The sequence below is a fragment of the Symsagittifera roscoffensis genome, chromosome 2 (genome assembly GCF_963678635.1).
Source record: "Symsagittifera roscoffensis chromosome 2, txSymRosc1.1, whole genome shotgun sequence".
NCBI lineage: Eukaryota > Metazoa > Xenacoelomorpha > Acoela > Convolutidae > Symsagittifera > Symsagittifera roscoffensis.
In genome coordinates this window covers 44432781-44460296 of record NC_087063.1, presented here as the reverse complement: position 1 = coordinate 44460296, position 27516 = coordinate 44432781, and the positions used below count along the sequence as shown (strand labels likewise).

Here is a 27516-nt window from a genome sequence, read left to right as displayed (position 1 = left end):
GTTACAGGATATCAGTCAGGATCGTTACGATCATTTTTGTAGCCCGTTTGTGAGGCTTGTACTGTAGGGTTATTTGAACATTTAAGCACGTTAATGATAAAATGCGCTCAATCCGGAAGGGTCAGCTGATTTGCGCTCAATTCGGAGGGGTCTTGGGAGAAGACTGATCCGGCAAGCAGTACAAGGAGCAACAAGAAGGCGCTCAACCACAACAGCAATCGACTGTTGGGTATCGTTAACAAGTTTTGTATCCCTTTTGGTACAAAAAGTAAGATAGTAATCTGTGGGGGGCTCGACAGTGCTGCACTGTAGTGACCCTTCACCGAACTGCGAATATCCGAGTTAAGCACCTTAATTCGGATATTAAACAAACCCGGAGGGGTATAGTATTACTAATATTATTACTAATATAGCCTATATTAATACTCTTATACCGTTTTTCAGTGAAAAACACAGAAAGTAGACCGGTTTTTGATCTTTTGATATTTTGATCCCCCCACAAGTCGCGATTTTTGAGATATCGATATATTTTGAAACGGAAAAAAGCGCTAAGTTAGTGTGTTACATCGTAACTGCACTACCATAATAGATAGAACCGGTTAAGTCTAGTTCGAAAGTGGTTGGAAGTATTTTGGTACTGAAAACCGAAATTTCGTGATTTTTGAGAAAACGAAACAATATAAATTCAGAAAATTTTTTGAAATTTTTGAGTTACAACAGTAAAAATAGTTGTTCGGACAACGTCCACTAGTGAATCTACAAGTTTTAAAACCCACTACCCGAAAGCCTTCCCGGTTACAGAGAAATCGAACTTAACGTGTTTGATTTGGTGGATTCATCAATCCGGAGGGGTACAGGTAGTATAGTTTTTCTCAAATTTTTTCAACTAAAGCGTTTTAGATCGGGTGTTTTGCATTGAACTAGAAGAGTATAGGCCTTCTGAGCTCGGATCAATAAATTTTAGGTCGAAATGACCAGATTTGCGGAAAAAGTTAGGCGGAACCTATAATAGAGAAATTTCTTGACTTTAAGAAAAAAGACGTTTTGGCTAATAACTTTTCGACGACTGAACAGATCTAGTTGATCTTGGTACCAATAAATCAGAAATTAGCTGAGCTTACTGATAGGGATAAAAGTTTTGCAAAAAAGTAAGCGTGAAAATTTTTTTGAGATTGTTTTTAGCAAATTCCTCAATTTGGAAGGGTACACCCTTCACGTTTTATAAAAAATTTTTAGAAAAGCCCTTATACCCCTACCAAAAGGTAATAGCGGTTGAATAAAGTAACTTTAGGCTGTTCTAGACGAAAAGTGAAGGCTAAAGGCACAGCAAAACCTTAATCGAGCCGAAGTTAGGCAAGCGACAAGACCCTTCACCGTTAGTGTGAATTGTAAAATAAGAGGCTTAACTTCAATCCGGAAGGGTCTAGGAAAGTAGTACATACCCTTCCTAGTTAATTGAAAAAGCAAAAATTGCATCGGAGAACGTATCCGGAGGGGTATAGGTTGAAAGAAGGAAATCTCCGAAAAGCTACTTTTACGAAACCGGAGGGCTCCCAATCCGGAGGGGTCAAAATTTTTTCAAGTTAGGAGGGGTCCGAATCCGGAGGGGTCTTATAGTTGCTAATTCGGAGGGGTCCAAATCCGGAGGGTCTTGTGTTAACTAACTCGGAGGGGTCCCAATCCGGAAGGGTCTAGATTTTGTTAGTCCGGAAGGGTCCTATTTGTGCCAATCCGGAGGGGTATTATTTTATTAAAGGACTTAGGTAGGCGGAAGAAAGACTAAAGTGAGAGGTATTAGGTTATTAGCACACAGGCTAGGAATCAGTGACTGCACTGGTAACTTGCCTTTCAATAAGAACCAGACCAAAACAAAACAGGTCCGAACTCGGATATTCGCGACACTAAGTCTATATTAAAAAGAGCGTGATTCATTGGTGTGGATTGTAACATAATACGTTTTTGCGAAAAGTGACTGCCCTGAGGATTTTAGTAGGTCTAGCTCGGGCAGTCTGAAGGCAGATAGGTAACACAGTACTCGGTGGGTGCAATAGACGCCCACTTGAGAAAATTACTGCCTTCAAAGTTTTGTCTGTTTGGTGCAGCACCGAGCAGGGAAGGCTTTTTCTTTAAAGGACAAGTTCGACTATTGTACTGTGACCGACTAAAAGTAGAATACACATACGTTTTTTTCAATAGAGATACTCATACTCTGTCATTATATATATATTTTTGTTCTTGATTTCAAATCTATATAAACTGTGCTTGATTGGGTAGTGAGTACACTATCTTTTAGATTAACTGATAACATCATATTGTGCTAGTTTTCAAATCTTACGACCGATAATCGGTTAAATTGAATATTTTTTATACAAACTGTACTCTGATAACATACAGGGATTCGTGGTCACTATTTAATAGAATCTTGTGAAATTTATTGTGTTGTGTCATTATTATTGTTAATAAAACTATAAGGTCACTAGCAATCGAGTTAAGTGTATAGGCATTAAGAAGTGACAAATAGATAATGAGTCTAGACAAGTCAAGGATACCAAACGAGGTAATAGCTCTAGGAAATTCATACCTGAAAAGCAAAGAAAAACGATGACCGATCCTTTTGTGGATTGGATCAAGCGATCCCGGTCCGACAAAGGGGAGACGGTTTCAGGCAGAATGGTTGAAACGAGAAGTCAGAAGACCTCAGAAGAGCGTAAAGAACTGTTAGAGGTGGAGGTCAACACAGACCATGCCATGAACGACAACCAGGAAGTACATGGACTGGAAGGGAGAGGCAGAAGGCTGGCAAGTGAATCTCTTCCGGTAGAACAAGGCCATGATTTTGCCACTTCCACCGGGACACTGGATCGAGAAGAGATGTCGGAACTGTCCGACATCTCAACTGAAATAGCGGCAACGAGAAGATCTCCGACAGACAACACTATGATGGCAGGCGGAACTGGGAAACAAACAACGTCATCATCGTTCTCAGAAAGAATGAAGAACACCTTCGGAAACATCTTTCCATTCACCATGGGAGGAGGCGCAGGAAACGAAGGTGAATCCCAGGAGGAAGAGGATGAAGAGGAGCAAGGGGACTTTGGATCTCAAGTCAGCCTCAATAGTTCGATCCAGGAGAATGAGGCATACGTCGGAAGAGAGACTGGAACCATGGACAAATTTGGTGTAGTGACAACGATAAGCAAAGAGGCAAACACACCGGGCCAGTCAAAAGACTTCGCGATTATGACAAATTCAGAGCCACAAACTGGAGAGAGTAGAACCAGAGGGCTAGGCAACGCGTTAGCGGATCCTGAAATAGATAAGGAAAAGACGTCGAGACAGAGAGTCAAGGCCCGGATCTCGACCAGCACGAAGCTACCTGGGACCGACAGGGTTGCACCGCCACTAGTAACGCCACTCGTGAATAACGGGGCAGCACTAGAAGAAGCCTTAAACAACATAGTGGACAGTTTAGGAGAACAAAATGAACAGATGTCAATAAGGATGAGTGAACTAGAAAGAGCAGTTCACATTGAAAGAGAAAGTCTGCGGGAAGAAATAAACCGCAATAGACAAGAAGTTGGCAGGAGCGAAAAACGCTTGAAAGAAAGAACGGACGAACATATGGCGAAGAACTTGTCGCGAATGACAAGAGAGGCGGAACAGCGATAGTTACGTTTAAGAGACGACATGGAGAAGTTAAGAATTCAGCAAGAGCAGTCTCTTGGGACTCTTGACACAAAGATAGACGCGATGATGGAGAGGCAAACTCGGCTATCATGGATAGGTTGGACGGGCTACTAAGCAGCAAGAGTTGACCAAAAGAGGGAGAACCGAACTCGGGAGGTCCCAGCAGGGAGCCGAGGGTGATCTTCAATGAACATCAAAAGAGGAAGACGTATGGATCCACTAGAGGCAGGGGCAGTTCATCAGGCTATGCCACAAGGGGTAATGGAACATGGGGCCCGAACAGTAGAACAAGTTCAACGGGGAACAGACAAACCTCTAACGAACGACCAACGCAAGGCACACATGCGACTGGGAGAAGTGATTCCGGCAACAGGGGGCATGCGAGCCCGAGGAGGAGTCATGTGGGCCAAGCGGGAAACACTCACGGCGATTCGGATTGCAGGGATGCACCCTATACAGAGCCTCAGACGAGGTGTGAGGACACTCAGGCGGGACACTCAAGGGATGCTACGGCAATGGCCACAGCATTTGAACCTCTAAACAGGTCTTTGGAGACATTCCTTACAAGGTTATCCAGAACCAATGAACGCAGTGAGAAGTCCAGAAGAGTCTTTAAGAAACCAAGATGCTATAAAGATGAATCTGATGGCTGTATTGATACCTGGATAGAGGTAATGAAGCTGCATTTCGAGGAAGAGGACTTGTCGGAGAGACAGGAATGCAGTGCGCTCACCAGCAACTTGGAAGGGACAGCCCTGAACTGTGTCATGGCCAAGAAGCAATATCAACGTGACACTGCTGAGAAAATCTTCGAAATCTTGTTAAACCGTTTCGGATCAGAGGTGCAGGGGCACCAGGCGATGATGCGCTTCGAGAAACGGAGGCAACGAGAAGATGAAACGATAGACAAGTTTCTCGATGATTTGGAAATGCTGAGCAGACGCAGCCAACCGGATGAGTCAAACCGAAGGATGAACCTAGCCGTAGCGTCAAAATTCATCGATGGTGTGAAGAATGATGAAATTCGTACGATGCTAGCAACGCATTACACACCACTATCAACCAATGCGCCAACACCGGAGGAGTTGAGGCTCAAGTCAAAAGAGTATCTTTTGTTGAAACCTCCTTCGAGATCTGGATACTACAAGAACAATTATGGCAATTTTAACAACGGACCAGCAAACCAAGGGAACAATTAGTACAAACCGAGGGATGATATGGACAAGAGACGCTCTTGTGCCAATTGCAATTCAACGGACCATCATGTGTCAGCATGCCCAGCTTACAAACAAGGCATGAAAGCAATAGGCTTTAGCCTCGAGGACGAAGATGCGTCAGAATTGGAGCATGAGGATTTCATGAGAGGAGTAACTGCAAAATTCGGACCGAGGTGTTTCTTTTGCAACTTGGAAGGTCATTTTAAATCAGATTGTCCGCAATTCTGGGATGCAGTGGCAGACATAAAGCATCCAAGACATGAAGAAGCTTTGTCAGGAGTGAAAGCCAGCAAAGCTCGACTTTTGAGTGAAGCAGAGGCACGCAGAAAAGAAAAACCTCAAGAGCTGGCGGCAAAGAAAATGCAAGCGGTAACAGAGGAGACACGTGAGCCGGAATCAGCAACTGCGGCTGATGACTTCAAGATCGATTATAAGGCAGCCGCGAGGGATGCTCTAAATAGAGTGCAGCAGGAACTGAAGACGAAAGAGATCGAACAAAAAATGAAACTTGAACTGGAGAATGAGAAACTTCAGGAGCAACTGAATACCTTCGAAGCAACGGAGTTCGAAGAAACTAAAGCACCAAGCAGTTTGAGCATGAAACTTAATGTGATCTCCGATCACAGGTTCGGCATGGTGCCGCAAGGAAGCAAGATACAGTCGATAATCTCAGTGGCTGGACATCAGGTGATCAGAAATCTGAGTGAACCATCCGAGTTCACTTTGATGCATTTGGACACATATGCAGATTATCTGAGGCAGGTGGAGCCACGCACCGAGTCGAGAGCCGTGCGGGCACTACTAACGACGGGTGGCCCTCGCATGAAGAAACTTCATGGACGCTACCTAGATGTCTATGGGCCGTATCAAGTGATGCTGAACGTGGATGGAATCAGTATCTACACCAGGACTTATGTAACAACAGATGATGACCAAATGGGGCAGATCTATTTGGGAGAGGAGGAACTCAAAGTCCGCAGGATAGGCCATGACGCCATGATGGAACAAGACGCAGTACACATTGGGTATGAAGCAGATGTGACTGCACATCTGCTCGACACCAACGGAACAAAACTCGGAGTCACAGGGCTTCTGGACACAGGAGCGGTAGTGAGTGTGATGCCGATAAAAACTTGGGAAAGAATGGGCTTCACGCGGGAAGATCTAATTCCAACGAATCTCCGACTGGCCGCCGCCAATCGAGGAGCTATCTACGTGGCCGGAAGAACACCAATAACGGTCCTCCACATGGGAGGACGAGATCTTTGGATGAGCTTCCTGGTGGTAGAGAATCTGGACGACGCCGACCAATTCATCTTGGGCAGAGATTTTGTCAGGAATTTTGACGTGATGATTGACTTGAACAACGGTCTGATACGGATTAGAAACCCGGATCGAAAGTTTGTTAAGAGACCAATTAATAGGATAATAACAGACGAAAATAAGTTACCAATTTTTTTGGATAGAAAAGTAAAATTACAACCAGGACAGGCTGTGGTAGCAATTTTTAGAATGAGAAATTTGAATTCGTTGAGTGATAGTAAACAGGTTTGCTTAGTACCGAAGCCAAATAGTCAGAGTTCGGTGATTTTAGGCCGGAGCTTCTCGGTAACGCGAAACGGACTGTGTGTCAGTGTGTTGTTGAACACACTGGACACCACGGTTTCAATCCAGCGTGGAAAGAAGCTTGGCTACGCTTTGCCGATGAGGACCGACTATGAGGAGACACAAAACTTGAAGAAATATAGTGTGAAAGACTGTCCTTATCATGCCAAAAAAGATAAAATTTTAAAGAGGATTAATGAATTAAAATCTATTCATAAAATGTTTTCAATGAAATCCGAAACGGACGACGGCTTATCAAGCTGCTCGAATTTTCCGGAACGCCCCTCGTCATATGAACTAGAATCTGACAAACTGGTTTTGCCAGAGATAGAACATTTAAAAGGGAAAATAGGTGAGGGAAATTTCGAAAAATTGTGGGACCTCCTAAATTGGAACGCAGATGTATTTTCAAAACATAAGGCGGATAACGGTTGCTGTAATTTCGTCGAACACGAAATCGAACTAAAAGAGGGCGCCGTTCCCCATAGGGAAGGCGCAAGGCGAATGACGCCACACAAATCGGAAGCGTGCCGAGCGGAAATAGAAATGTTGCTTGAGTACGACATGATAGAACCCTCTAAATCGCCATGGGCTTGCGGGGTAGTAATTGCGAAAAAGAAAGGGGGGCAGCTTAGATTTTGTTGCGACTTTCGTTACTTGAACGCGGTAACGATAAAAGATGCGTACCCGATACCGCGAATAGACGAGAGCCTATCTAAGCTTGGTGATGCCAAGTTCTTCACCACATTGGACTCAGGTTCTGCCTTCTGGCAGGTCCCTCTGCGGAAGAAGGACAGAGAGAAAACCGGATTCGCGTGCGAATTGGGATTGTACCAGTGGAAGAGGATGCCCTTCGGCTTGTGCAATGCAACGGCCACTTTTCAAAGACTGATGGCTCAGGCTTTGACGAGAGTGACCAAGAAGTACGGGAATCTCGTGATGTGTTACGTGGATGACGTAGTCATAGCGACACTGACCCTGGAAGACCACATTGATAGGCTCGATGAGGTCTTTGGAGGCATGAAAAGAGCAGGATTGAAGTGCAAACCATCGAAATGTGAAATCCTTAGGGATTTGATAAAGTACCTGGGAAGAATGGTGGATAGGCATGGTGTGAGGCCGGACCCGGAAGCAGTGGAAGCAGTGTTGACGTGGAAAGCTCCCAGAACGGACACACAGCTCCTGAGCTTCCTAGGGTTTGCCAATTACTACCGGGAATTCATAAAAGGATATGCGGACAAGGTGTATCCGATGCAGAAGCTGATGCGCAACAAGGGGAAAAAGTTCGAATGGAACGAGGAGGCACAGGTTGCTTTCGAGAACATAAAGCGGGAACTGTGCGAAGCGCCAGTGCTGGGCATGCCTACAGAGAAGGGCATGTATGTTCTTGACACAGACGCATCGGTGGTGGCCATCTCAGGAATCTTGCATCAAGAGCAAGAATGGAACGGAAGAACAGTTCTCCGTCCTATTGCATACGGCAGCAAGGTCTTGAGTGACACAGAGATGAAATATGGCGCACCAAAGGCAGAAATGTTTGCAGTAGTCACCTTCGTGGAAAAGTACCGCGCATATATTGGTAGATGGATAGTAAGATTGGATGGCTACCATATGATAACCGAACATAAGATGCGTGATAAACACCAGAATGCTGACAGCCTCAGCAAGAAAACTGAGTTCTATGAAAGATTGGAGCAGAAGAAGGCCAATCAGGCGGAAATAAAGGAGGGATTCTCGTTTCTGGAAGAACCAGCGATACACACACTACTAGTGGAAACTCGGGCAAGGGACCTGGACAGAGAGGTGTACCAGGATCCTGACAGCGATCGCTACCTTATACCAAGCGAAAGAGTCTTTGACAACGCAGCGGATGACTTGGAGACAATAGCGGTATCGAAGCGTTCGATAAGTCTGTTGCCGCAGAAAGAGGTAGTCAGGACTGATCTTCAGCCGTTTAAACAAGAAACACAGCCGTTGGCGAAGATTTGGTGCGTTAAGATCGAAGAAGACACACACCAGCCTAATGAGCTGAATAGTCAGATGAGGGTCATGAAGACGTACTTGAAGGCGAGATACAGACTCTCGGATCTTCTCAGGGCGCAGAGAAATGATCGCATGACAAGCAACCTGAAAAGGTGGATCGAGAATGGTTCTCCGGATAAAGGGGACCTCGAGGAAGATAGTTATCGTATCCTGAGACAGTACTTCATGCAGAAGGAAGGGAGGTTATATTTGAACAAAGACGGGATTGTGGCTTGCAAAAGAAGGGAGGAAGACAGAGTCCTATACAAGTATAATGCGATAGTGTTACCGCAACTCTATCAGACAGAACTATTATTCAGGTCACATGATCAGATGGGCCATTAGGGGATCGACAAAGTGTACCAGAGGATCCTGAAGCGCTTTGAGTGGCCTGGAATGAAAAAGGCATGCGAGAAGTGGGTAACAGCATGTCTGTCATGCCAACAAGTCAAGGATCCAAGGAAGTTGCGATTTCCATTACAATCGATCGAGTCGTCTGAATTCAATGAGGTGGTGCAGATAGATCACCAGAAAATATGCATGACAGACAGTGGTTATAATCAGGTGTTGGTCATGATAGATCATTTTACGAAGTATGCGGAGGCCGTGCCCTGCATAACTGCCTCGGCGGAAGAGACATGCGACTACCTGATCAATACGTGGATAGCAAAACATGGTTGTCCGATGACGTTTCAATCGGATAATGGAACAGCTTTCGTAGGAGAGCTTACGAAAGAGCTAATGAGACGCTCACAGGTCGCTCAAGCTCACTCCACGACATACCACCCTCAGACGAACGGCTTAATGGAAAGACAGAATAGGACGTTAGTGTCGATGCTGAGAGTATATTGTTCCAGGTACATGACCGATTGGGACAGATACCTTCCACAGGTGATGAGAGCATATAACAGCACGCAACACTCCACCACCGGAGTCAGTCCACACATGATGCTAACTGGACACGAAAAGTCATTACCATTCACCTTCTTCTACCCAGAGTATGAGGGAAAGAAAACGTCCCCACAGGTCTACGTGAGGGATGTGATCAGACGCCAACAGGTGTTGAACGATTTGTGTAGACGAAATACTCAGCAGGCACAGGCAAGGCAGAGGAAAAGATTCGACAAGAAAGCAGCTGGTGCAAAGGCTTACTCGGTGGGAGACTACGTATGGGTATTTCAGAACGTTATACCACCGAAAGGGACGAAAAAGCTCCTAAAAAAGTGGAGGTGACCCTTCATGATTACAGAGGTGCACCAGGAGGGACGCTTTTATAGACTGAGTACTGGCCGAGCCGCCCACTACGAGAACATCAAGCCACACAATCCATCGACAGAAGACTGGTGTATACCTGCAAACATGGAAGAAGGGGATTGTCTAATGATGAATCCTGCTTGTGAGGTCAATGAAAAGGGCACCAGGGAGAAGAACGATAGAAACGAAGTCGTAGAGGAAGTTACGGATACACCGCTGGACCTGGGTCCAAACGAGCAGATCGAAGCGGACGATGAAACATTACCCTACGCAGAGGAAGATTGGCAGGATCCCGAACAGATAGAGGTTCCCAAGAACTTGGAACCGGATCTTCCGTTCACGATACAGACTCGTCAGAAGGACGGGACGAGACCAAGAAAGAAATACAATCCTTACGGTGACGACTTTGTAGTGGATAGGATAGATCTGAAGAAGATAGTGGAGGAAGTAGTGGGTCTAGAGGAAATAACTGTGTCACAAGACATTGACATAGTCGATGATCACGACGATGAGTGGGTTGACGACTGGTCGAAACCCGAGGTAGAATTCGACAACGAGCAACAGCAGTCATATGAACAAGACTTGACGAACCTGCGTGTCTTAGAGTGGCTGAATGAAACGACCTCGGATCCTGAGGAGACCAGTGTCACGATTCAAGACGTAGATCGTGAAAGCATGAAATACATCAAGACCGAACGAGATGATCCTTCCTGGGCTGCCCAGGAAGGACGACTACTCATTCCAGCTTCTAACCTCGACTTGATACCCGGTATGCGATCGACGGGGACGTCGATGGATATTTTTGTCCGGGGAGTGGGGGTAGGACTTACCCACACTGAAAACTTGATACTAAAAAAATTAAGAATAGCAAGAGAAACAGGAGACTTAGAAGCAGAGACAGGCGAAGAACCTAAGAAACCTGACATAGGCAGGGTAGTTGAGTCATATTTAACTTACCAAATGAATATTCAAGTAACATAATACTAACAGACAGTGATTTCATACTCACAAACAGAACATGTGCGATAGCAATCACAGCAGACATGAGTTTTAGGACAGCGCTAGCGGCAGATTTTAAGAGATAATTCAAAAACGTGGAATTCCTTTGGAAGCAAAGACCAGGGATAGGGGGCGTAGCAGCCTTACCTCCGGCGGCGTCGCAGATACCGGGAAAATACTTATGCTTCTTGGTAACGAGGGCGACGGAGAAGCAGCACGTGGACCCAGAGAACCTAGTCTTGTCCTTGACGAGGCTGAGGGACTTCCTTGTGGAAATGGACCTGAAGGAGCTCTCGCTTCCAGTGTACGATCCAAACAGAGGAAGACTGCATCCTCGGGAATTGTACGCGCTTGTACACGTGATATTCTCTGATACGAACATACAAGTATATCTACATAAAAAATATTACTTAAGTATAGGCTGAGTGATGTGCGAGAGGGTGTTAGGCCAAAGACTAAGTTGTATGTAATATGTGTTATATTATGTTATGTTATGTGTTAGGTTATTAAGATCATGAGTAAGAAGGGGTTAGTGACCATGAACAACTAAATGACAATCTTAGGAATAGATCCAAAGTTTGGATTGTCCAATCTTAGGTCGAATTCCAAAATTTTAGAGACCGATTGATTTTAATAAATTTTAGGATAAATATCTTTTTATCTGAAATACTTTTAAGCTAATTATAACGATATATGTTAAGGTGAAACTGACAAGTGTGATATTTGTCACTTCTTTTCTAGATCCTGATTGATCATTTAACTACTCACTTGAGTCAAAATCTTGGAATCAAAACCGAATCAAACTTGAAAGAATAGAATGGATAACTTCAACTTGGATGAATTGATGGACCTGGCAGAGGCATATGTAGGACCGATGATAGATGCGATCTATCGTCGGCTGATCGATCGAGACTTCGCTCTGGAGGACCCAGAGGTAGTCATGTTGCTGACCGCCCTGATCAACATCTTGGGGCACGACAACCGTGGGGACCGCCCCACGGAAGTCCTGTTGATGGCAGCATATGGAGAAAGGGGAGTACTAGACCGCCCGAACATGAGAGTGATGAGGTGGAGAAACGGGGCTCTCTCAGGGAGTGACTTGGCGAATGAACCTGGACTGGGAAGTTCTAGGACCTACCAACCAGGTGAGATGCCTATGCCCTCCAAGCCCAAACCTGGGCTGACGAGAATGCATCGGGAGATGAACAGCGAGGCGACCTCGTCTGGTTCACCACTGAGAGCAGCTGTGCCACCAAAAAGGGCGAAAGTAGGACAGAAGGTTCAGACGAACCAAACCATGCAAGATCTGGATGAGATGAACGATGAACTGAAAAGTACGAAGGAGGAGCTGGACGAGATGACCAAAAGTATGCTCCAGATGGAGGAAGATCGAGACATGTGGAGAAAGTTGTTTGAAGACTGCAACAAAAAGCAGGGTCAAGAGATGGAGCGCTTGAGGCAGGACTACAAAGAGCGATCGGAACAGATGGCGTTGACAACGGCCGTGGAGAAAGTGATACCTACAAGAAATATTCCTCGTGGGCAGTCCCCGATGGAGCTCTTGACGCCTCGAGAAATGAGTCAAACAACGGAGACACGGCTCCCAGCAGAGATAAATCGAGTAACAATCCCGGATCCTAGTGACACCTTGGGTGACCCCGTCGTGGAACAGACATCGAGGAAGCTGATAGAGACAGCTGGGCGACTGGTCGCCAACAAGAATACGCCAGGTTCCGGGGTGACTGCACCCTATGGAACGATTGACGACACGGGCAGAGTACGACTCTCCCAGACCGTGATCAGACAGGGGATAAGTGACGTGACAACACTCATGGGGAGCTCGAGGGCTCCAGAGAGGAGAGTACGTAAGATGCCAGCGAAGAAAGTGTCTCGCATAATAGACGTGCAAAAGAATAATCAATTGAAATATAATTTCACGGGAGTTCCGGAGACAGATCCGAGGGCCTGCTTCAATCGAGCTACTTGGAGCCCGGCTGTAAACCTGCAGCAACCACCACTCGGGACATCTCATCTGATACTGGGAGACAGCTTGGTCAGAGTGCTGTCGAATTTGAGGACCTCGTGGGTCACCACGGTGATGGCCTTTGGAGGCGCGACGATAGCCCAATTGTATCGAATGGTGGAACTGATAGTAGATTGCAATGGAGGAACCGATGTGAATCTAGTGACTGCACTAGGATTCTATAGCATGTTTGGTTCTTTAGAGTCACTATTGAATCTAGAACAGAAACATGAGATGGTCACAGCCATCAGTGTAGAAGTATTCCCAGGAGTTCTGCAGACTGAGCAGAAATACATAGGAAAATGGAGGGGAGCAATCGAGACGGAAATGAACATTAGACACAGTGAGACTTAATGTAGACCATCAGGAGCACGATATTTGGTGGGTTCAACATTGGCTCCAATGTGCAAGAGCAGATACCCTGTACATTTCGTAGCTGTGGACGTGAAGAGTACAAGAACGATTGTGGATCAAGCCTTTTCAGTGCCGAAGTGTGTGAGACTGGCGAGAATATCCGAGAAGTCATACGAGTTGCTATGTAAGATGTTCTCAGCAGTTCCAGAGAGAACCAAAGAAGAGTTGGAGTCAATACTAGGAAAGAAGTTCATGGGATATGTGAGCGGGAACTTCAGTGACTTTGAGAGACAGAAACAGAGAGGATCAACTGTCACAGATTACAATGCAGTAGATGAGAATGATGAAGTTCACCGAGTGATGATGGAAGTGGAACCATTACTGGAAGCTTCGGGAAAACGTAATTGGAGGAGCATCATGTTGACACATGACGAGTTTCCTTGCCACTGCTTGCTGCAGACCTGGTGGTATCCCAAGCGTAGTAATCTGATGTTGATCTGGGACTCTGGAGAGCTGCTCTCCATGTGCTTACCAGATTCATCACAGCCCCTAACAATAGTGATAGTGGGAGTTATGATGGCGATACGATGGCTGGAAGCTCATGTGAGAGAAAATAACAGACAGGAGGCACCGACGAGAGAACAGTTGCGGAAATTAGATTGTCTAAAAGATTTATATCTTTTTGAGACAATGTGCAAAGTTCTAAGCATTCCGATGGAAGTGAAGAAGATATGGGCAAGAAAACGATTGATGCCATGGTTCAGAGCTAACATGACTGCATGGTTGTACGAGTATGCGAAAAAGCATATGTCGAAGCACGGCAGGGTGTACAGTGAATATCAGCTGGACATTGGAGCAGGAGCTTTCAAGCGAGCTCTCGTGACTTATCGGAATGCAGTGACCACCGCTGTGAAAAGAATTTCCAGGTCGAGTGAACGTAGTGGAAAGGAGAAGGCAGAGATGTTAAAGGAAGATTTGGAGAGAAACGTGACGCTGTGTCTCCACAACAGCTTCTGCAGGAACAGAGAACCTAACGTGGATCCCCTACCTTGTTGCAAACAGAGGGTAGAAGAGCAGAAGTGTTGGAGGACGGCTTCCAGTAGCGTCAGGATAGCTAACGACATGTTACAAGATACGGAGACTGAGAGTGCAGAGTCAGTATCACAGGAGGAAGAAATGGAGCATTGACAAATGACCGAAAAGCAAGATGGAAAAAGAGACAAAAATTAGAAAAATTTAGAAGTTTTAGAACTTCTAAACGACGAAAAAAGAAGAAAACAGAGGAGTAATGAAGAAAAAGTTAAAACTCAGAATTGTTTTATGTGTGTGAAAAAACTCAAGTGAGAAACCAAGCAACCAAGTTGTAATTGAAAACTGAAACATTTAGTTGAGTTTCGAAATTGTTGCATTTATAAATTTGCATTTTGATTTTAGTTGAGTGGCTTTAGAGACACTCACTTACTATTTCTTTAGGAAGGCTTAAGTGAAGGAGTATATTTAAATATTCCAGCCTGCATGACTGTTTTTAATCAGCTAGGAGAACTGATCACTTTGTGGTGACATGGAAGGCTTGGGTAATCTCTCGAAGAGGGAGATTGTTTCATTGTTCTTTCTAACCACAGAGTTTCTTAGTTTTAGTATTCAGGACAATAACAAGCAAGATTTCCGAAGGGAGAAGCATAGTAGGATAATTTTAGCTTGTTGGTTGGCAGGACTGTCCTGCAAGCCAACACCTTTTAAATCTAAGAGAAAAAGTTTTAATCGGGACATTGACATTGGAAGTCAGAAAATATGTTTTATCTTAAGTCATATCCTCAATGTGCAGATTAATGAAGAATTTGAAGGCTATAGTGATGTAGTATGATGCCATTTATATTCTGCTGTGAGTCGATGTGACGTGGATAAAAGTAATTTCGTGCATTTTGTAAATTCTGTTCGATGACACTGTATCGATTTTACGAACATTGCGTGATTCAATGAGGACATTGACCGGACTGTCCGGGGAGTATGTGACATTCGACCAGAATGGACAAAATGCAATCTCTGCAGATTTCGAATTTTTAGCAGCGAGCCTTCCGAGTTAGTGATTTTGAAGGATTAAGAACGTTATTCGAACGATTGAACAAAACGTGAAGGTTGAAGGATTCGGAAATTGCTAAATTTTAAATTTTCGAAAGGATTACGTAACATTTCTGAGAAACGTCAGAAACGGCCATTTTGGCAGAAAAGCTGAAAAGCGAGAGAACAACGATGGTCGCACTGACGATAACAACGAAGATTGTGATAGAAAAACAACAGAGAAAAACAGAAGGACGTTCCGAGTTGCAACTATTGTGTCGCTACAACAGTTGCAAGGCTGTTGCAGACAACGGTGAAGGGTGCAAGATAGCCTTCCGGATTACGAAGAAGTCAAGATTAACGAGCTTGATTCAGTGGATTCAAGAATCCGGAAGGGTTTCGGAACTGAAACTTTTATTCTTTTATATAAACTTTTAGCTTCTTGTCATGTCCTGATTTGAATTTAATTAACAACTGGATTCATTTTGATAAGGATGAGAAGCTAGGAGTTGGGGGAAAGGGTTGATCCATCTTCGATGGAGATGATGATTTTTATCTACTGAACAAAAACAATAGTAATATAGTAAATAGTAGTAACCCTGTTTTTAAGAGTGACCTCGTGGTCTGGGGATACTTAGACCCAGCCATGAGCTCACTATTTCTGCATGTAATTAAGTTAATTTGAGTGTTTTGACCGAAGCCGAAAGCAGTAACGTTTTTGTCGACCCGATGTTAGAAAAGACCACCGAAAGTACTGGCTTGGTAGAGACGGTGAAAAGCATATAAAGCTCTGTTTAGACGTTAGCCAGTCATCTTAGGACTTATTTTTTTTTTCCGTCGTTATGTATCTTCCGGGCGAATGTTACATCAGTACAAATTTTGTGTGCGTTTGTTCTTATTTTTATACATGTTTGTGTTAGCAATTGTAAACTTGTATGTTTATACGTAATTAATGATGTAAGAATGTGGTCACAGAAACAATTTCAGACGGAAAACCATAATCAGAACCCAAATTATATTTCAAACTCATTGTACTAGTTGTCTTTATTTTTCTGGGTTAATTTATTATTCTTTAAAAGAACTAGTTTTTGTGAATCATCTCATGTTTTAGTCCATGTATCTAGAGATGTTTGCATTTGTGTATGTATGCATTGCTTGCGGATATGCATTGTCTGTGGGTCTTTCAAATGTTTTCTTGTACGTTTTTTAGTGTGCCTTCTTATTTATATCGTTAATGAACTAATTGGAGACATGTATTTGTAACTGGATATAACTAAACAAGTTCAAAGTAATTATTGTCACTGTTTGTCTGGAAGACGCAGGGTTCCATCAAAAGTTATTTTAGCACCAATTTTGTACCAGACACATTGTATAATTATTTGTTGGGTTAGCTTTGTATGTATGTTTGTGTATTTGTATAAGTTTGAATAGTTCTGAAAAGTACTTAAATAGGTTTTTAATTATGTTTGTATCCCAAAAAAAATTCATGGTTGTTTTTTGTTATTCGCTTAAACATCAAACATTGTTTAAAAATTTGTGAAATATTTTATAGAAACTGTAAATGAACAACACAGTCCAGATAATTCATTTGTATGTAAATACTTGTTCACGTATATGTATATAGTCATAAGTTTGAAAATATGTAATGTGCGTATGCGTGTTTATATGTCTTTGTAATTACTGCGATTTCATTTACATATTTGATAATATTTTTATGTAGACTTATTTATTCGTCTGTATAAGTTTTCGTTCATTTATATGATCAAACAAACCCTTTTAGACGCTCAATTACCATATACAGCTAGAATTACAACCAAAAACCAAACTCGTTTCTTTTTTAATGCATTTGGTTGAAACCATCAAAAGTAGTTCACAAGATACTTTACATGAACAACACTTGTAGCAAGTACTTTAAACGTACATTTGTCTAGCTGTGTATAATTGTCTAGAGTTTATATAGCTGTTCCTTTAAGTACTTTTCACCACCTTTTTTTTTAATGCTATGTCTGTGTGTTTGTTTGTTTTTAAGTAATTAGATTGTTGTCTGTGTGTTTTAAATGGTAATTCGTCTATTATGCTAAACAAACACAACTTGAAACGTATTGCTGCTTGTTGAATATTAGCTTATGTTTAAACTCTGAAATGTTTCTGTAACTGAGTTGTCTAGAAGGATGTAAAATATAGCACTAGAAGTTAAGCATTTAAAAACACATGTGTGTGTGTTTGAGCATAAATTTTACTTGTCTTTTTTGTGTTCAAGTTCATGTACAGAAATTTGTACCATGTAAATTTATCTGCTTAGAAGTGTAACAAAAATTAAATGATAAGGATAACTCGAATCATTCTAATTTTGATTCCGGATTTGTCAAGTAATTCTAGAGAAAATCTATGAATCAATTTATATGCGACGTGTGTAATACATGCTGCATGTATGCTCCTCTGAACTAGTTATTCATTTTATAAAGAGCATCAAGACCGTAAAACGTCTTCTTTGCGAGGCAAATTTGTGAGCCGTTTTTCAAACTAAGCATTTTTTCTAGAAGAAATAAATTTTGGTTTCTTTGTTTATTCTGTTTTTTGAACCATCCATAATTGACTCATAAGTTGCAAATTGTGGATAACTTTGTAAAGACTAATTTTGTTCATTGTATTGCTTTTTTGTTTTTTTTATCAAGAATTTGAAATTTTTCGCTGTTTGAAATTTCTAATAATCACAAAAAGTTATGAAAACAGATAATAAACTGCAACTCAACTGTCACAACGAAGCAGCTCAACACGCAAAAGAGACTTCAAACGACACTGGGATCGGGAAGGGGGGTGATCCCTACAGGGATCATTGAGTATAGATTATACCGAATGATCCCTATGTAAATATTTATACCTAATGATCCCTATGTAAAATATTTATACCTAATGATCCCTATGTAAAATATTTTTACCTAATGATCCCTATGTATAATTTTCATAGCAAATAATCCCTATGTAAAACATTTATACCTAATGATCCCTATGTATATTTTTCATAGCAAATGATCCCTATGTAAAATTATTGATCCCTAATGATCCCAATGTATAATTTTTATACTTAATGATCCCTATGTAAAACTTCGGTATATTATTGAGTATTTCCACTGAACGTTGTGGAAACGGGAATGGAATTAAGTTTTGGTCGGTGCATGTTTTCCCTTCTAAAGTCTGGGGGTTTTGGCTAGTTTACATGTAAAAGGACGTTATATACCTATTATATGCAATAGGAAAGCACCAGATTTTTGCAGCGTAGCTTAACTGTTGGCTGCGGCGAACGATTTCGATTTCCTTCAAAAATGCATGTTTTATTGCTGAATCTCGAAGAAAGGAAAATTCGTCAATTGCGGCGGCCTCCACCTCTATTTAGGCAAAAGGTAATGATCAATTTGACCGAAATAAGTATGAAAAGTTTCTTTAAGCCAAATGAAGATAAAAAACAAAGAAAAATTATGGAACACTGAAAACTCTAAAATAATGAAATTGGCTTGAAAATTTCGACATTTCCATTTTCCGTGTCTGCAGGAGACTGAAAAAACGTCTGAAATCTATGACAAAAGCTTTGATTTTTTAGAAAGGTTGAAGGAGCTAATAAGTTGAAGTGGGTTAAGATCTTGAAAAACGAGAACACTGATCAAAGCCAAAAGTGCCCAAAAATATTGTCAAAAACTTGTACCTAACTTGTTACTATAAAATTGAAGTGGAACAAAATTTCTTGGGGTCCGAGTAGAGGAAAACGCATGGCGCTCGACTCTCAGCCGAAAGGCGGCGTTTCGAAACCCGTCCGGAAATTGTACTGAAAGGAGGCAACAGTTGCTGGTATGGTGATATCCCCCCATAGATAGATTTTGTATTTTTTATAGTAATCTAACTTCTCGGATTACTGCTATTCAGTTAAAAATTGGGTAAAAATGTCAATTAGTAAAAAATGTAGTGTTTAAAATGAAATTGAAAAGTGTACAAAACAGCCAAATTAAATAGTTAGTTAATGAGTAAGCATGTGAGTTAGGAAACGTTTCAAAACATGATCATTTATGTAAGCAAAATCAGAAGCATCACCATTAAAGTTTTTATCATAAATCAAATGTGCAATATAAATGCAAAAAGAACCGCACATGGTAGAGTTTGAGTCTTGCATGGGAAAGTTTGTCATCAATTCAGTCACCTGATGAAAATTCTCGTTCAATCGTTTATACAGATTGATTTACTGCCAAAAAGGAAGACCGAGAGGATCAGCAAAATATAAAACATTTCCTCTGTTGCAAATCACAATCCAATGTGTCCCCGGAGAATCTGATTTTGAAGTGTTCACAATCTTAAAGATATTGTTTGGGATGTGAGGTGGAAAATTGTCCGCTGCAAATACTCCAAGAAACTTATATTTCAGATGTTTACAGTTCTGAATGAGATCCTGCAACTGGATTTCATCCATTTTTAGACTGTCAAAATTGGAAGGACGTTCTTTGTAACTTTGCGGTCGGAGGTAATAAATACATTGGATGAGCGTATACCCCTAACAAAAATTTCCATGTTTGCTGTCAAAGCGTTTGAGAATTGAAGATCGAGTGACACTAAGCAGTTAGTAAGTTCTGGATGCAAGAAGTCATGAGCTGCCTGCTGTATGCTAGTGAGATCAAAAAACATAATAAAGTGCTGATGGTAGTTATCCAGAGTGATTCCCAGCCCGCAGTGCAACAAACCTAGTGCTGATAGTGTGTTGAAGAAGAGACGTTTATGATTTTGTGTACTGATTGGTGTACTTGCTATTGGTAAACCGTTCCGTCTCAAGGTAACTTGCTCCAATCCAAACTTTTGATAATGAAAAGGATTCGTTCGGTTTGTTCCTAGAAATGCATTATTTGTGTTCAATGCTATTACAATTTGTCTCACCGGTTCACGAGCAAAAACATCTTCCTGTTAACACCTGCGCTGACCAGCTGTTGCAAGAAATGTTTTTGTAATTTCTTCTTGATATGGGTAGTTCGCAGGAGTTTTGAGCAAAGTTGATTCAATGGCAGAGAGCACATGGTCGGTCACAGTCATTTTTCTAACATATAGGTTCGCTTCGAGTATTTGCAGCTTGTAATGCTTAGCAGCATCTTCAGAAATAATGAGAAAGTCTTCATGAAAACGTCTGTAGGAAAGTCTGAGGGTAACACCGCTCAACAAATGCTTGTCACATGTGAAAAAATCAACTCCAGCGGGTCCATAGAACCAAATTTTCCTCGATTCACGAACCAGTTCTCGTTGAGATGTGAAATCAGCTGCATCTATTGCAGCGGGATTGTTTTCAAAACTATATCCCTGACACTTAAGCCATGAGTTTTTGGCTCCTTTGCTGTTAAAAAATTCTGTTCCAATAAAGCTTTTATGCGCAAAATTACTATTAGCATTTGAGATTTTGAGTCCATTAGCAGAAAGGGTACAGTCAGAGAAAAAGGAATACAGGGAGTTGTTTACGAGGAACGGTGAATCAGACACAGTAGGATCAGTGTTGTTGTATCGCAGATCAGCTCCATTTGATTGCGTTACTTTGCATCGTATTTCCAAATAAATTTTTTGCAGGTCAACAAAATTATTACGGTCACCGGTGATTTCAAATTCAAGCATTGGTCCATGAGGTGAATAGACAGGTCTAATTTTTTGTTCGAAAGCGTTTTCAAAAGTAATCAAAAGTGGTTTTTTTTTAAACAAATCCAGAGAGATATGGGTAGCTTCATTGGGTAACAAATTAGCGATCATTTTTTATGTTTGAGAAAAAAATCAGCTCGACTTCTCACTGGTCTGGTTTTTCTTTGAATGGTTGTTTTTCTTTTTCGAGCCCCTACTGACCTTCTTCTTCGTAATCCATTCATTGGTGTCTTTCTACGACGTCTACCACCACCGAGTTGTTTTCTTGCAGTTTTTGTGACAGTGTTTTTCAATGCTTGTTTAGGAGACTTCTTTTTCATAGCGACATCAATCAGTTCTGGCGCTGCACTCATCAAAAGTTCTCTGCCCAGTTTTTTCGCAGCCTGTAGAATAACCCGTCTTGCAAACGGTATAGCAACACGACCAATGCCAGCAGCCAAAGCGCCAAATCCACTGCCGCGTTGTCGGTAGTGTCCAGAGAAATGAGGAAGTGAAGCTTGCTTTGCATAATATTGTTCCATTGGTTTTCAATCAAAGCGCGTGAATTTTATAGTCAATACAACTTTACCAGTTCCTGCAAAGGGCACTAGTCTTCCAGTTTTTGTGCGCAACTGTACCGATATTGATTGTACAGATGAAGTGAATAATTTTTTGTAGTCTAAATTAATGAAGTTTTTTCGATGATTAGGTTCAATGCTGCAGGTACTACCGTTTTTGATGCGTCTATTTGAATCAATGACGCGTAACAATGGGGCCTTTGCATCACCAACAGTTTGGTATTGAATAATGTCAATATAGACAAAAATTCGACTTGTCCCACTTGATAAGTCATATGGGAAATGAGATTCGTACAGTTCGTTTCCATCATAAGATGCATCGAAGGAGGGTATCATTTTGTAACCAATGTGATATTCACCGTTCTAATCAAGCTTTGCATTGTAGCCTAACAGACTGGGTACTTGGGAATGAGATTCCTTCATTTGCATTCATCCAAATGCTCATGCTATTCGTGATTTCTTGAGGACTCGCATCGAAATGAATTTTGTCTTTGAGTTTTGTTTTTATCTCATTAATCAATTGTTCTATAAAAGTGTACTCTCCTGATTTGATAAAAACTTTTTCGCCATAGTAAGGTCTGGAAGTTGTATTCCGATTGCCAGCGTTGGATTTACTGGCTACTACTTCGGATGCTCTGAAATACGTAAATTTGTTATCAGTTAAATTGTTTAATTTTGTGGGGAAATTTATTTCTGAGAAAGCAACTCTCCAATCTCCGTCTAAAGCTATTTCTTCTTTACAAAAATTTCTAAAACTGGCCAAAGTGATGTCTGGGAAATAATCCATTGATGCTGTTGAAATCAAATGTACAGTAAACTCATCACTGCCCATTTTCGTTATAATCAGCTTTGTTTCCAATTAAACTAAGTTCTTTTTCATAAAATTTTCCGCTGATTTCTTCCTTTTCCGCATCAATGAGACTGTATGTTGGAGGGATTACAGTAGGAATGGCAACTATTTCAAAAACTTCGTCTGTAAAAATCTGCTTGTAACCTTTTCTAAAAGGCAAGTCAGTCTTCGCTATTCGCACATAGTCACCAACATAAAATTTTGGTTTCTGTACCAACTTCGATGAACTGTTTGCAATTAATGAAACTAAAGCAGGTACATGTTTTCTTGTAACCTTTTTTGGAGCCAATTTTGTTACTCTATTAGCGCGCGAGTTAATCGTTTGAACAAAACTTTGTAATTTTTCAATATAACTGTAAGTCCATTCAAACTCCAAGTATTTGTAGATAATACTTTTCAGCGATCGAATGTTTCTTTCGGCAAACGCTGATTTTTTTTACTGTGAGTATTGTATTTGATGATTTCTCGTTTAGTACATAACTTTTCGAACTCTCCTTTAAACTCGGTGCCTTTGTCAACCCAAACTTTTTTGGTTGTTTTGTTTTGATCATTTTTTTGAAAGCTTCGGTTGTTTCCTTAGCATATTTGGTCTTCAGGGGTTCCAGTCGTAAGTAGCGATAGAGACAATCGACAGCAACTAACAAATATCGTACCCCTCGGTTATATTTAGCCAATTTATCAACACAAGCCAAGTCAAGAGACCAAATTTCGTTGATATCGTTAACAATCGCTTTTAGCCGAGGATATGTTTTACGAAACAATCCATACTTTGTATGTGATAATTGAGATCTCAGAAACTTTTTTAACTTTTTTTGGTGAGAGTTGACTAGCATTTGTTAAATTCTTAACGCTACCAAATGCAGCTGGACCTTTCGTGTAGAGTAATTTGAGTTTCTTTTCTTCACTGATAGTAGGATTTCCATTCTTTTGTTGACGTCGTCGCAAACGATTCTTTACTGCTTTCATAGTTTTTATCATTGTCGTCATCGTCGTCGTTGGTGGTGGGGAAAAATTCTTTTTTCTGGGTTTTTCTTTTGTCGGATTGCTTGGTTTTGGGTTTGAGAGTTGTCGATCGAGTCTTCGAAGAGGAGGGTTTTGATCTCTTCGAGTCCTCAGTTGTCGGGTTGTCGGACACAAAGGAGGAAGAAGTTGAGGGCTTAGCTGCTTCGCTCTTAAGCGAGCGGAGAATCTGTTTTGCATAAGTGTTGGACACTAAGCTAGGATCAAGATTCAGTTCTTTCAAAATTTGTGGATAAAAAACACCCTCAAGTTTTTTTGTGTTTTGCTGTGTATCGTACAAAAAGGATTCAATTTTAACAAGTGTTGGTTTTCCTTGAATTAGAACATATCCGTCAACGTCTAAAGTCAAGGATTCAACTTTGAACAACTGCTTTAGCACTATCCTTGCCCTTTCCAGTTTATTAGCTTCCAATAGCTCTTGAATGGATTCCATAACCTTTCGAAACACTTCAGCGGTTTTTCCATTAATTTTTTCATCGTTTTTTTTCTGTTCTCTTTGAGCTTGTCTGCTGCATTGAATTGTATGATTCAAAATTTTTTCTGCTTCATCATCACCATCATCACTGAAATTAGTAAGTGCAGATAAATTTCTTTTTCGAAGATTTGGTACTATATTACTAGGGGTTAAAAGAATAGGAGATGTTGGGTTTAATGGTGGTGGAGAGTCACGGCTGATATTTCGTTCTCGAAATCGTTGTATGTAATTGAGTTGAGATGATTTGTCGTTAATTAATGGATTATGAAGGATTTGAGATTGTGGTGCAGTTTTTTTATCTGGAGCATATGTTTTTCGAGGAATGAGGATGAATTCTTCAGCATACATGCGTAAGGTTCTAGTTTTTCAGGTATATGTAACACGATTCTCCGATTGATTTAACCAGTGAAATATTCTCGGATACTAAACTAATCGTTTTTCCCGGATACTAAACTTGGGGTCAACAATTTTTCCAAATGGTATTTTCTTACACTCGATGGAACTTTTGTTAGCTGGAACATGTCCCAGAAAAACATTCACAAAACAACCGCAAAGAAATCTAATAAAATTTGAATCAGCTCCTGTCAAAATTGATCGACAATGTCGACTATTGAGCATTTGCTTCAATATACATAATTCTTTCTCTTTCATTTTCAAGAGATATGATAACTGCTTTTGAGGATGGTAAATAGAAAATGGTTGGTGATGATGGAACTATGTTTCACAAATAACGAAGACATTCTGAAGTTTTGGGATCCAAGTCGATCAACAGATGACCGAAATCTTCTTTCGTTGCCAACTGATACGCATGACGGAGGAATTTTGCATTATTCAACTGTCTGCCTAAATAATCAATTTGTTGAATGTCTCGAGGTGATTTGAAGAAAATTAAGTGAGTTGTATTCAAATCTATTGTACGTGATTGCTTACTTTGCTGAAATAAATTGTGCTTGACATAAATAACATGAACATTTTTATGTCGACCTGCTGTAGCTAATTTAACGAAATCGTTTTCATTAAAAATTTCTTCACAGGTATCATCAAAGACAATCATACAATCCCGTAAGTTATTAACAATTTCAAAGCTGGACAATTTTATAAATTCAATATCAAATTTGTTGTGAGAAACAAAGGAACGGTATTTGGGTTGATCGTGAAGATAAAAATAAAATATCTTGTTATACGATGGATAGAATGTACCTTTGAGAAGCATTTGAAAAATTAAATCAGTTTTGCCAGATCTCGAGGGACCTGAAACGGACATAAACAGACGATCTTTTGTTGAAATGATCTTATTCATTATTATAACTTGGGATTGGGTAACATGTAACCAACTGTACTGGATAATATTGAAAGTCAAATGGCAGTCTCGTCACAATTAAGATTGTAAAAAGACAATTTTGAAATAGATAAAGAGAGCAAAATGAAAATGAAACAGACTTGTGTGAAAAAGACAACTTCTGCAGACGGAAGAGAAACAGAGTTACAAAATTTCCAAGATCTGTTTTCGTGAGATGAAAACTTTTTGGGCACCACCAATGTCTACAAAGTCGCAATCATTGTTCTCGACAGTGGTGGTTTCTTCAATTTCCATGTTTACTGGAAGACTTTTTTTGCTTATTTGTATCAAGGTTGATAGTTACAACTGCAAACCAATCGCCTTTTTTTCTCTGATCTATTGCCGTTTGGTTTGTATTTTATTATATATCTTGCTATGTTTTTGTCTGTCAGAAGTATCTGAACAATTTTTTCTACGTTTCCGGTTTTGATTTCGTCTAATAATTCTTTTGGTAAATTCTCACCTGTTAAACTCACATTTTGTGTGTTTTCTTTTGGCAAAAATATTTTTTTGAAATTTTGAATTTTCAAACACGATGTGTTAGCAACTAGTAATCACACAAGATCAAAAGAAAATGAAAACAACCAATAAATATATTTATTATGATTCACAAAACTTGGCATATATATGTGATTCGTCATTTCGGTTCAACAGGCAAATCAGCTCCTCGTTCAATGAAGAAAAACTCATATTTTGTGAACTTGTCATGGTTATAATTAGATTTGAACTTTACAACAAAATGAGCAGCAACTCTGATAGTGGCTTGAACTAAATGTATTTCCTCAACGTTATCAGTTTTGACTAATTCTTTCAGTTCAGCTGGAAGCTGATGGTCATGCAAATGGATTTGTCTTCTCTCTCCCAGCTGAGGTTGCAGCCCTTCCAGGTTGAGATTGAACAACGGAATTGACTGGCGAAATTCCTGGAGTCTGGACATTGTACAGGTGAAAGTAGTCAAGAACTGTAAAAAATTTCCGTAAATTATCGATTTCGATATCGTTCAGTGTAATTTGTTCGAGTTTTGCAGGAGAGGTTTTCCTCGACAATCTAATTTGCCTGTCCGCGTAAGAGTAACTTTAATTCTTGGTGTTAAATTGTTTTCAGGATTCTGATTAGTCATTGAAGCGTAAACCACCAAATTTGGAGATAAGGTTGTTTGCATCATTGGACAGTTCATTTCATAACCAATCGAAAAAAACTTTGGATTTTCTACGGGTACAATGCTTTAATAATTGATGCGAGGGAAGTAATGAGAATGTCGTTTGCAAAATGTTTTTCTTGACCCAATAACTGTTCAATCTTTGGGCAGCCAATATCTTCCAAATTTGACACGGGTAATTTCAAGTATTCAGCTAATAAAACAGATTTTTGTGTACTTTTAGCAAAAAAAATGGGAATTTGGTTTCCTCAAACGAAAGCTGTCAAAAATTTGATCCAAGTATGAGTAAGGGTATTCACCTTTGTCCCAACGAAGCCCGTGTAGAAATTTAGATACCCAATTGTACGCATTTTTCTCTTCTTTTGATAAATTGTTGAATTGAACTGGTGGCAGAAAATGAATTGTATCAATTGTATTAGCAGAACAAACGGAAAGTTCCTCTATGATCAAAAGTTTCTTGCCACATTTAAATCCTGCAATATCTAAAATAATGAGATGGTTGAAAAACAATTTTTTAGTTTTCTTTCTTTGGGTTAACATGACTTTCACTCAACATTCCAACAAACGAAATAACTTTGGTTTGAATGTTTTAAGAAATAAGCAAAACGCAATACCTGTCACGTGACCCAGCTAACAGTTTTTTATTGGACAAGGCAAAACATATGTGTACTCAGGACTGGTATGATTTTTTTCTTGCAAATATCCTGCTGAGGGATCATTAGGTATAAAAATTTTACATAGGGATCATTAGGTATAAGTATTTACATAGGGATCATTAGGTATAATTATTTTACCTAGGGATCATTAGGTATAAACATTTTACATAGGGATCATTAGCTATAAAAATTATACAATGGGATCATTAGGTATAATTTTTTTACATAGGGATCATTAGGTATAAATTATCTTACATAGGGATCATTAGGTATAAATTTGTTACATAGGGATCATTAGGTATAAAAATTTTTCATAGGGATCATTAGGTATAATTTTTTTACATAGGGATCATTGGGTAAAAATTTTACATAGGGATCATTAGCTATAAAAATTATACATAGGGATCATTAGGTATAAATTTTTTACATAGGGATCATTAGGTATAAATTTTCTTACATAGGGATCATTAGGTATAAATTTTTTGCATAGGGATTATTAGGTATAAATAATTCACAAGGGATCATTAAGTAAAGAAATTTGAAAAAGAAAATTTGAAAAAAAAAATTGAAAAAAAAATTGAAAAAA

General features: G+C 40.4%; 1 protein-coding gene across 1 annotated transcript in view; it reads right to left on the bottom strand.

Annotated features, from left to right (window-relative positions):
- Positions 1-27516, bottom strand: part of LOC134840536 (centriole and centriolar satellite protein ofd1-like) — a 370655-nt gene that overhangs the window by 97518 nt on the left and 245621 nt on the right. The window lies entirely within an intron of this gene.